Genomic DNA, 10,909 nt, shown 5'->3' on the forward strand with positions numbered 1-10,909 from the left:
ACACGTGGCAACCCGGGAATGAGTCACGGGTTCTGGATGATGTCAATGCAGAAGGTGACATGGCAATCTGTGATTGGTTCATACCATAGGCAATTGGATCAGCGAACGAGAGCAGAGATCGACGCATATCACATCGAGACATGCAAGCAGGTTATCTTTGAAAACGGACGTGATGAGGTTATTCAAAATAAGTTAAACTTCTTTGAGTTCCGATAAGGAAGCGGTAAACGGTTTCTCGCGCACCTCAAAGGCTGGAAATGGTTTTTCAAAAATCTACGTGATTCCACTCAGCGGTCGACACGTAGCATCCCGAAACAGCTTTTCTTGCGTGCTTTCGGAGAATTAACTGACGTGTTAGTTGGAGCGTGAGATTGCGCGATAGCCGTCAAATCGAGCAGGACAGATCAATGGTGGAGATCGTTCGAGAGTGAACGACGTGATAGCCATCGAATCGTATGGTATCGAGATCTGCGCCAGGAAAAGGCCAGACGGTCGGGGTCAACTCCACGCCCGCCAGTCCTTTGGTTTATCCTCTGTAATGTAATCGTATTATTCCGCGTTTATTGCAGTTTGTAACTAAACATGGTATATTAATACCATATCACCAAAAAAGTTGACAGAGTGTGGTTTTGAACCGTTCCAGGGGGTCTGGAGGTCATAGTGGCCAAGTACGGTCGAGTGTATACTCGTTTTGACTCGAAAACTCGAGCTGAACACAGTGGTGAGATCCATTTTCGTGTTTGAGACTCTGTTTCTGAGCTCACACCTGTAACAACAATTTGAAGACATAATAGAGAGGTCAGCACTAGAAGCGAAAGGACCAGGAGATGTAGCCAGGAAGTCTGGTGAACTCCTTTATTAAATTTGGTTGTGTTGATGTGTTTGAATGTGTTTTCTAATTGTTTTAATGTTTATGTTATTCGCAATATTTTTGATCTGTTGCACTAAGTAACATAAGCAACTTCACACATAGTCTATAATACCTTTTTTATTAACGGATCATCCTCCACCAAGTTGGCCTCAAGAAGGATAAGTCAGCCTCATCAAGGGAATTCAACCTCACACAAACACGATATAAAGGCAAAAATTTGACTCATTATGAAGATACTCACTCATCAATTTCGATCTGCAGTTGCTGGAGGCGAAAAAATATAGTGAATTTGTTGGAGAAGGATTGAAGAAGTTGGAAAGCCAAGTCGAGTTCTTGGGCAATCTATCTCTCACACGTACAAATTTTTTGAATTGTAGCTAGGCTGAAACTTTAAAGTTCTTAGGGTCGATGTTCTAGGTTGTTATTGGGCCAGGATTCTAAAGTTGTTGGGGTTGAAGTTCTAGGTTGTTGCTGGACTGAAATTTTGAAGTTCCTAGGGGTTGAAGTTCTAGGTTGTTGTTGGGTTATAGTTGTTGGACAAGAAGAAACTACTCAAGTTTGTTGAATCGTATTGGAAAGTTGATCTGGTGGAGGAGGAAGGTCTTTTGCGTCTAAGGTATTGGTATCATGGAAAATTTTAGGGGCTAATGTTCGCCCAATGGGCTAATATTGCATGATTTTTCCACAAAAAACATTCACCAATTTCCAATTTTATAAAATATGATTCGCCCGAATTTTAGAAAATAAAATTATTTTACCTTAAAAATCGCCAACATTATATAGAGATTATATATAAAAACATTATAAATTTGAATAATTTTACAAATATATCAATAAACATTTCATAGTTTGCATATTAGGGATTAGTGAGATTTGCCAATGCTTTTAAACTTCAAGAAAATTTTCCATCCTTAAAATTGAGTGCCTACATTTGGTATCGTTGATATTTGTGTTTTGTTTTGATGATTTCTTGATGAAACAAAGATAAAAGAAGAACATATGAAAGTTAATAAGATCACAAATATATCACAAGTAATTACCAACATAATAAAATCTTTCTGCCTTTCCTATTTTCTAAATGGTATTCTATTAATGAATCAATATATAACATGTACATCATATGTGATATGTTCTCAGTTTTCCACTTGGGAAACTAGACCAACAATAGAAATACAATTTCACATATAACTCAAAAAAATTGTATCCATACCATGCCTCAACATGTTTACCAATTTTATCATGAAAATGCATAAGTCTAAGTGCATCAAAATGGTAGCTATGTTGTTGAAAGTCCATGATAACTATGAATCTCCAAACCCAAGAGAAGATGCTACAGTAAACAAAAAGAGGTGGCATGAAAGAAAATAGTTGGATGAAACATCAATTGTTTCCACCGATGTGCCCGATGAAGTTGGGCCTTTTCCCTTGGAGAGAATGGCCTTAATTCACGCTAACCAAAGAGCCATATCCCTGAGTTCGAGATACATCTCACCATTCTCCACTTGGATGTCATTGAGTTGAAGAGACAACTTCCTTATAGTGTCTTCTTTATCCTTGAGGGCTTTTCCAATGAGTGATTTTGCAGTTTCCCCTGAATTGGAGTTTATATTGTAAATTTGTATATGTTAAGTGTGTTTATTGTTATAACTTTAAAAGACCTATTTGAAAACTATTTTATCAGTGGTTTATCACTAATAAATATTTAACAAAGATCTATGTTAATATACTCTTAATAAAAATAAAAGAATCTGGAAATTAATGTTGAAGCTACACTTGGATGAAAGAGATCAGGCTGGAAGTTAAAGATGGAAAGTGATTACCCCTATTGATTAAGACCTAGGCATCTAATCTGAGGATTAGATTATTAATGATGATGGAAATTATTGATCAGTAACTTCCCCTAAAGACAGGACATTTTCTTTGAAAGTGGGAAAGTGGAGCTCATTAATGAGCTAGTAACCACCTGCAAGCTAGTGGATGAGGTGGAGGCAGTAACCCAACTACCAACTGCTTTGGGAGATAAGGGGTATGCTTAGTCTTTTGTTGTTGGAAGGATTCACAAAGTGGAGAACTAACGGAGGCAAAAGGAACAAAATAAGAAAAAGAAAAAGGACATACATACCTCAGCGCTTGGGGGAACACATATAATAGTTCACCGTTTTCAAGTCGATATTCTAAATACCTTGATCTGATTTTATTTTATGAATTGAAGTTGTAAAATGTTTCATTATACCTTAAATCAATATACCTTAGTAATAATAATTAGAGCATTTATTATAATTAATATACCATAATCATTACCAATAATTACTTTAATTAACTTCTTTATATTAATGAATAACACTATTTATAATTAGTTTACCTTACTATTAATAATAATAAATAATATCCCCCGATCGGGGTGACGGAGTGGGTAATCAATGAAATAATGGATGTCAAGGTCCAGGAGGTGAAAGGACTGCCTACCACTTCCCACACGCTTATACCGCAGGGAGTGGTGGTGTCCTACATGTCTGCAGCGACGTCAGAAGGGAGATTTGGTACGCAGGTAAGAGGTGGTAAGGACGGTTACGTAAGGTGGATGGGACGGCAGGTAGGTAAGGCAAAGTATGAGAGGGAGTGTAGAGAAGGGAGGATGGATAGATTGCAGGGTAGCGGGAGAACGAGAGCGGAGGACCAGCCATACTCGCATTCAGCAAGCAGGCATAGAAACCACGGGTACGTTAACTGTTTCCTTTCTATAATTAGTAAAGGAAAGTCCAGCATGCTGGGTGGGGGAAGAGAATTGTGCCCTGTTGGGAAGGAAATACCACGGGGAGGGATTATGCTGAGCAGAAAGAGAAGAAACAGTGAGGAAGAGTGGCCCTTTAGCTCTGCGTCATTTTTGGTCAGGTTTGAGGGCATAGAAGCTAATAGGGAGTGGCGCATTTTTCTCAGGGAAAAGGATAATGAGGCTAGAGAGGATTTTATCTGGGTAGAATGGAGGATTGAGAATCCGATGAAGTTCTTTAGGGCGAACTTTTGGGTAGATAGGGGTAGATATGGCAGCAGAGAAGAGCAAGCCTGAGAATTGCAGTTGGGCAGGAAGCTAAGCACGGAATGGGTGGCATGTAGAGGCGGTAGCACTGCGAGGGTAGGGAGTGGCGATGGCATGCAAGGCAGGGCGAGGGAGGAGAGTCTCAGCGCGAAGCTCCCTTTACACGCTTTACCAGGGTCGAACATGGAATGGGTTAGCCTAAGGGACCTTCATGCGGGAGGAAGGGACAGTGGAGGAGTGACCAAGACCATGTTGGTTCTGACCGAGGGGCAAGAAAGGTTGAGCAGGGAGAAAGTGAAGCCCACCCCTATTTCACCTTAATGCCTAGGAGCAACAGAGTGTGAGCAGAGGGGAGTCAGAGATGGAGAACAAAAACTCCACGAGGCAATCGGCATTTGGACTAGTAATGGTTCTATTATCCTGACATTGAATTGTGATCACTGTGAACAGGTAGTAGACAATTGTGCAATGGCGCGTCCAGCCGGAGGAAGAGGCCGCGGAGGACGAGGAAAATTTGGTCCTCGTCCAAAGGACCCGGGAACCTCAGAACAGAGGAAAGGTAGAAGATAGACGAGACTATCAGGGAGGCAACAAAAGCATATAAGGAAGGAACAAATGTAGGGATCCGCAAAATTATAGAAGAAATGGAGGATCGAATTATGGAAGAGGACTCTGAGGACGAAATGGAGGAATGGAAAGAACACATTCCAGATCCTCGGAACACCAGAGGGAGACTATCCCAATTCAAACAGACCTTGCATCTGTATTGGCTCATGAAAAAATTGGTAGGAAAAGCAATGGAACAGGTGTCCATGGGGATGGCTCTGATCATTAGAGACATGCCAGACTACAAAAAGGACCTGCAAACTATCCAATTCCAGCTCTGCAAGCAGGACATTAGATTGGATCGTATCCAGTGACACATTCTATGCATTATCGAAATGACACCAGCACCTGGAGATTCAGTTGAAGATCCAGCGACAGTTGAGTCAAAACCGGAAGACCTCAAAGAATAGCTGAGCACAATGATAGCTCAGGTTTTTTTGTTTTTTAGCGGCTAGCTTTCTTTTACATGCATGCTTATGGTATCTAAGACTATAGATTTTTTCTTAAATAGTTATGTATATATTGCTTGGGTAGAAAGACTGATAACTTATCGTTTTTGGATGGCTTACAATACGCATCGGTGGCCAACAGACTTGGTTTCCCACTGGGCAAGTTGAGGCCACCTATTAACTGTATGTGGTTTCAGTTTGTTTATATATAAATAGAAAAGGAGGATCTACCTAAGCTTAAAATAATAATAATAATAATATGTATTATTAAGATACTATAATTTAATATAATTCATTATAATTAATTAATAAATAATATGTTTTTTATTTGCTCTTATATTAGGTTTCATGATTAACCTTATCACATTAATATCATTTTAATTATGTACTAATTTACATAATGTACATTAATATTATTTATTAATCATTAATATATCATTGTAATTTACATTAATATCATTCTAATATAATATAATGTACATTAATATTATGTTATTAATTATAAATTAATAATGTACATTACTATCATGATATTAATTATGAATATTATTAATATATAATCATTAAGAAAATTATTAAACTATATTATTAAGTATACATTTATATTAACTCAATTTATATTTAATTATTAGGTTATGCCTTTTTATTTTATTTATTTTGTTTTCTGGACATTTTAGGATTTAATTGTTTTTTCTTTGTTTATTTATCCTTTCACCTGTGTCATCTTTTTTCAATTTTGTCCTAAAGATGGATCCACTTATGGATTCCAAACGTTAACAACTTTCAAATATCACTATTGAAAATTAGAATTCTTTTTCTCCAAATATTTTCTATAATTAAATTAAATAAATAGGTCATTAAAAAGGAAAAAGATTTAAATTCTTTTCTTAGAATAACTGGATTAATTTTAGATATTTTAAATGTTCAATACATTGAAATTATAAGATAGTTGTTAGAGTAAATGTTGATTTTTTTGTGTAATTTCTCAAATACTTATTGTTTGTTATGCATTTAGTGAATGAATATTTTCTAGAATTCAAAGTGTAAATATGATAAATAGAGTTTAACAAGATGTTGATAATCAACAACGCCTAGCCCATATTAATTTTCTTTCCTCTATGCTTAAGTTGGTTATATAATTATATAACCATAACAAATAGAGACAAAGAAAAATCTAATTAGGAGTAGTCTATTAGGGTAATGGACTAGTTTGAACGACACTTGAATACAATGGTACTCAACACAAAAATAATTATCTATGAGATAGTCATATGAAATATTGAGATGTGTTTAAGGAAACTTTATTTTATAAGTAATATATAAGAGGTCAAAAGGACTCGAAGAATTAGTAATTGAACAAGGAACAAACAATAACTATTTTTTAGAAATATAATTCATAGAATAAAGAATATAGTTCATAGAATAAAGAATTTCTACAGTGGATGCAAATCAATATTATAACTAGTTTTCTAGAAATATTCGCTGAAAAACACATTAAATGTCTCACAACCATGTATATAAGTTTACTTTTGAAATACAAAATATAAAGACAGAGGCATGGAATTTTTGAGGTACACATAGGTAGATAATAATATAAAAGATTGACACTTAATGTGTTTTATAACAATAATTATACTACTAAAATTGCAGTATTGGTAAAAAATGACCATACTAATAATAACAGACCATTGTAACTTATCAATGTTTTTGGGCAGGGGTTACTCCTTAACAGATTACATGTCAGGCATAGAATTCTATAAGATATGAACTTCCTAATAGGATGTAAATCTGAGAAACAATCTATTAACTAAATATAAAAAGAGAGAAACCATGGAATATTTTCCTCAATGAAAGACTCACGCACAATCGAAGAGTTTAGGAACATCCAACCTTGGCAAAAGAAGCCATGAATCTCTTATGAGTTGGAAAAATCTCCAAAGTATATTGTCAAAGGAAAAGGTTTCAAAATTTCCTTGAGGGTTTTTATTTTACTTGCAAGTGTTCAAGGAGCAAATTCTTAGTTAGGGTTTGGTATAAAAACAAGAAGTCGAAATTGAATAATGAAGAATAAATAGAAGATTGGCTATTCAAGATAATTTGAAGGAGTAAATGCTTCACATCACCCTTTATCTATGCAATTAAACCATAATTTTACGATAAAAAGCTAATTATAGAAAATAAAATTTTGGTCACCATAAAATAAAACTCTAAATGGGAGATAAATAACCAATATGAAAAGAAGAAATACATATACTCCTCTAAGATTAAAACCATAAGGAAAAATCCAGTAGAGTTTTATATAAAGAATTCTCCATACTTAATGGCAATAATGTAGTTCCAACCTCTTCATAGTAATATAAAAACACATGGAGGGTTAGGATTTCATTTTGAGAAATTTCATTTACGATATTATTAGAATAATAAACAATGAAACATGAAAGAGAATTTAAAAGTCTATAAAAATTACTTGCGCATAAAAATCAATTTTTCAAAAAACTGAAGGCTTGTTTGAAAATTTTTGTCGAAGGTAAAAGTTAAAGCCAGTTATGCAAATGGCCAGGAAGATCCTTAATACCCTACATTAAAACTGTCAGGGTTAAACCCTTGGCAATTTAAACCTATGCAAGAAAAATCAGTAAATAATTCAATGGTAATATTTGAAGTTACTCGAATAAGCGTGAATGTGAAAGAAGCATCGCTTTGCTAATTGAAACAAGAGAAGCTGCATCGCAGCAAGTCCCTGCCAAGTTACTTTTACAAGTTAGTTCTACTGCATTAAAGAGTTGCCCAGCAACAATGTACTGTGCCATGTCATGAGAAGAGATGACTAAGACGAGCTTGGAGCCGAATGAAAGGCATTCAGAAAATATCTCTTTGCTAAAGCAAGTTGAAATTATAAACTTTATGAAAAAACTATCTGAGAAATGATATGTGAGTACATGTTACAGGGAAGCTGCATGGCAGCAAGTCCCTGCCAAGTTACTTTTACAAGTTAGTTCCACTGCATTAAAGAGTTGCCCAGCAACAATGTAATGTGCCATCTCATGAGAAGAGATGACTAAGACGAGCTTGGAGCCGAATGAAAGGCATTCAGAAAATATCTCTTTGCTAAAGCAAGTTGAAATTATAAACTTTATGAAAAAACTATCTGAGAAATGATATGTGAGTACATGTTACAGGGAAGCTGCATCGCAGCAAGTCCCTGCCAAGTTACTTTTACAAGTTAGTTCCACTGCATTAAAGAGTTGCCCAGCAACAATGTACTGTGCCATGTCATGAGAAGAGATGACTAAGACGAGCTTGGAGCCGAATGAAAGGCATTCAGAAAATATCTCTTTGCTAAAGCAAGTTGAAATTATAAACTTTATGAAAAAACTATCTGAGAAATGATATGTGAGTACATGTTACAAACGCCAGAAGTGATTCTACAGTATATGCTAAAGAACGCTGCCAAAGGAGGAGCTTGAAATTATAAACTTTATGAAAAAACTATCTGAGAAATGATATGTGAGTACATGTTACAAACCCCAGAAGCGATTCTACAGTATATGCTAAAGAACGCTGCCAAAGGAGGAGCTTTTACATGAGTTGGGAGGGTTTCCTCTTTGAGTAGCCCACCTATGTGACAGCGAACAATCTTCAATAAGGAAAAGAAAGAAACAATTTAAAAATCTAAAGCCTTTTAGAAATAAGAGGCAAAGCTTTACAAAATTTGGGATTATGCTGATGAGGGTTTACGTTCCGGAAGTGGCCCTTGGAACATAGTGTTCCTTTCAACATCAGAAGTCCCTCGAACTATCCTTGTGCAGCGTAGGCGAAACGGTACCAGACAGAAACCCCAAGCAGCAGCTGGTTTCATACTATGCAGACAAAAGAAATCATATACTATCAGCCTGTAGGAGTTACCTGCCACCGCAAGTATAACCATCACTACCATCTCAAACTTCAGAAAGACCAGAAGGCGGACTGAAACCCTCACTAGTTCAAACCATCGTAGAGCAACAAGAAACCTCAAAACGACAACAATGAGTCTACCCGCTGCCGAGCGTTGAAAGTTGGTTAGGGGATTAAGCCGTAAACCTCCTCCGCCATCGGATCACCTCATACAAGTATAACCATCACTACCATCTCAAACTTCAGAAAGACTCATCAAGATCAACTAGCACAAAGCAAGAATTCAAGAAATCCCGCCACAGCCGAGACAGTCTCAGAGATGGCCGAGTTCAGAAAAGAAAGCCTCTGCAACAAAACGGCAAGCATCTGAAGCCTGCAATGGGAAATCTCCAGACGCACAAAAGAGCAGGTGGAAGACGAAAGAGGGGATGACTTGCAGAGGTTTGGCAATTGGGTTGCTCAGCAGGCGATATTTATCGCTGCTCCAGAACTCTCCCGGGCTCGTACAGAGGCAAAGCAGGTTCATGACACGACACCTGCCAGCATCCACGGACAGCCGGACACCTGCAAAACAACATTAGCATATGTATGCCCATTCGCACTTAACATTAAACATTAAGGAATTAATGTTAGCATTAAAACAAAACCGCACACGGTTAGGGCCACTTGATTGTGCGTAAATACGAGTTTAACCTATGGTTCGGCCTCTTCCGCCTCGGGAAGAGGCCAAATAAGATGGCGAAGGTTAAAGCCGAATCCCACTTTGGTTATTTGCACATAACACCTCACAGAACTTTGTTATAAGCGCATAACAGACAGGGAAAGCACCACCGAACTAATGCTAAGTCGGGATGAAACGATTACAATAGTCCCTGCCGGATGCCAGATGGCAGGGACTAATAAATCCATTAAACTATTCGTAGGGTAATTCTGGCCAAAATCCAAAGCCGAAAAAAAATTCAAGACTAGGATAAGAACATTCTCATTAAACATGGGAACCATGAAGGATTAAATTGCTAAATTGTTATATTAACAAAATATAAAAATGAAAGTACAGAACAATCTATCGATTATACTAAAATAAAAGAAGATATAACTCTCAAATTTCCAAAAATGAATAGATAGATTCTACCTAACGTCTTTCGCTCTACAAATTGATGGAAGGAGACTCGTAAAATCTAGAATCCTCCATTATCAAATGAGTAGTAAAGGCAAAAGGTTAAGGTAAACACGTTGTAGAGTGAGTAAAGATTTGTTCATAAGCTAAGACATGTATGAGTAGAGAAAGAGGCACAGTGTATATCCATTGCAAAAAAATGAAAACCCTAAAACATGTCAAGAGTGGATCAAACAATACCACATCATAGTCGTTGAGATTAGGGTTGCATACATGTCAACATTATGCATGTGGTAATCACCATTGTGGCCTAATGTTAAAGCTCCACATTTACCAAATGAGACCACAACACTAGAAACTCATGTCACCACATTGATTGCATAGTTCAATAACAAACATATATGAATATATATGTATATAAAAATAAACATAGACTTAATTCAAGGCATGAAGCATAATAAGTAAACATCATGTCTACATGAGTGTATGTATTGAACCTTAGGTGGGAAGTATGAATTCAATAGTTTATTAGTATGTACATTTAGCTAGTAAACCACAAAGATTAGAAAATCCTTGGTAGAAAAATAAACCTTTAAAATATAAGTTGGAAAGCATAGTTTGTATGGATGAAAAAACAAAATATAACCACAATGTACATTAAATCTATGATGATTAGTCTTTTCTGGATTAATATCTATAGTGTACATTTATGTATATAGTTTTGTTTTTTATAATCTTAATAAAGGATTTAAGAAGAATTTAAACTTAGTTAATAAGCATATTTCCGTATAAAAGTGATGAAATTAAGTTAGACAATAGATTTTGTTATGAGTTTATTTTTATATATAACCTCAATATTTCATCAAATGATTACATTAGTAAAGGGAAGTAAAAGAGTAAACTTAAGAGGAATAAAAAGGAAGGAGGATCTGTGT

The 10,909-nt window shown here is 36.0% G+C and overlaps 1 long non-coding RNA gene across 1 annotated transcript; it reads right to left on the bottom strand.

Annotated features, from left to right (window-relative positions):
* Positions 1-8,711: 8,711 nt before the first annotated feature.
* LOC149181720 (uncharacterized) lies at positions 8,712-8,987 on the bottom strand. Its single transcript, XR_016257556.1, has 2 exons — positions 8,870-8,987; positions 8,712-8,758 (listed from the first exon to the last, which is right to left on the bottom strand). It is a non-coding gene; the product is annotated as an uncharacterized LOC149181720 (long non-coding RNA).
* Between the last annotated feature and the right edge of the window lie 1,922 nt (positions 8,988-10,909).

The sequence above is a fragment of the Pinus tabuliformis genome, chromosome 3_2, assembly GCF_031772625.1.
Source record: "Pinus tabuliformis cultivar Carrire ecotype Pingquan chromosome 3_2, CPIR1, whole genome shotgun sequence".
Taxonomy (NCBI): domain Eukaryota; kingdom Viridiplantae; phylum Streptophyta; class Pinopsida; order Pinales; family Pinaceae; genus Pinus; species Pinus tabuliformis.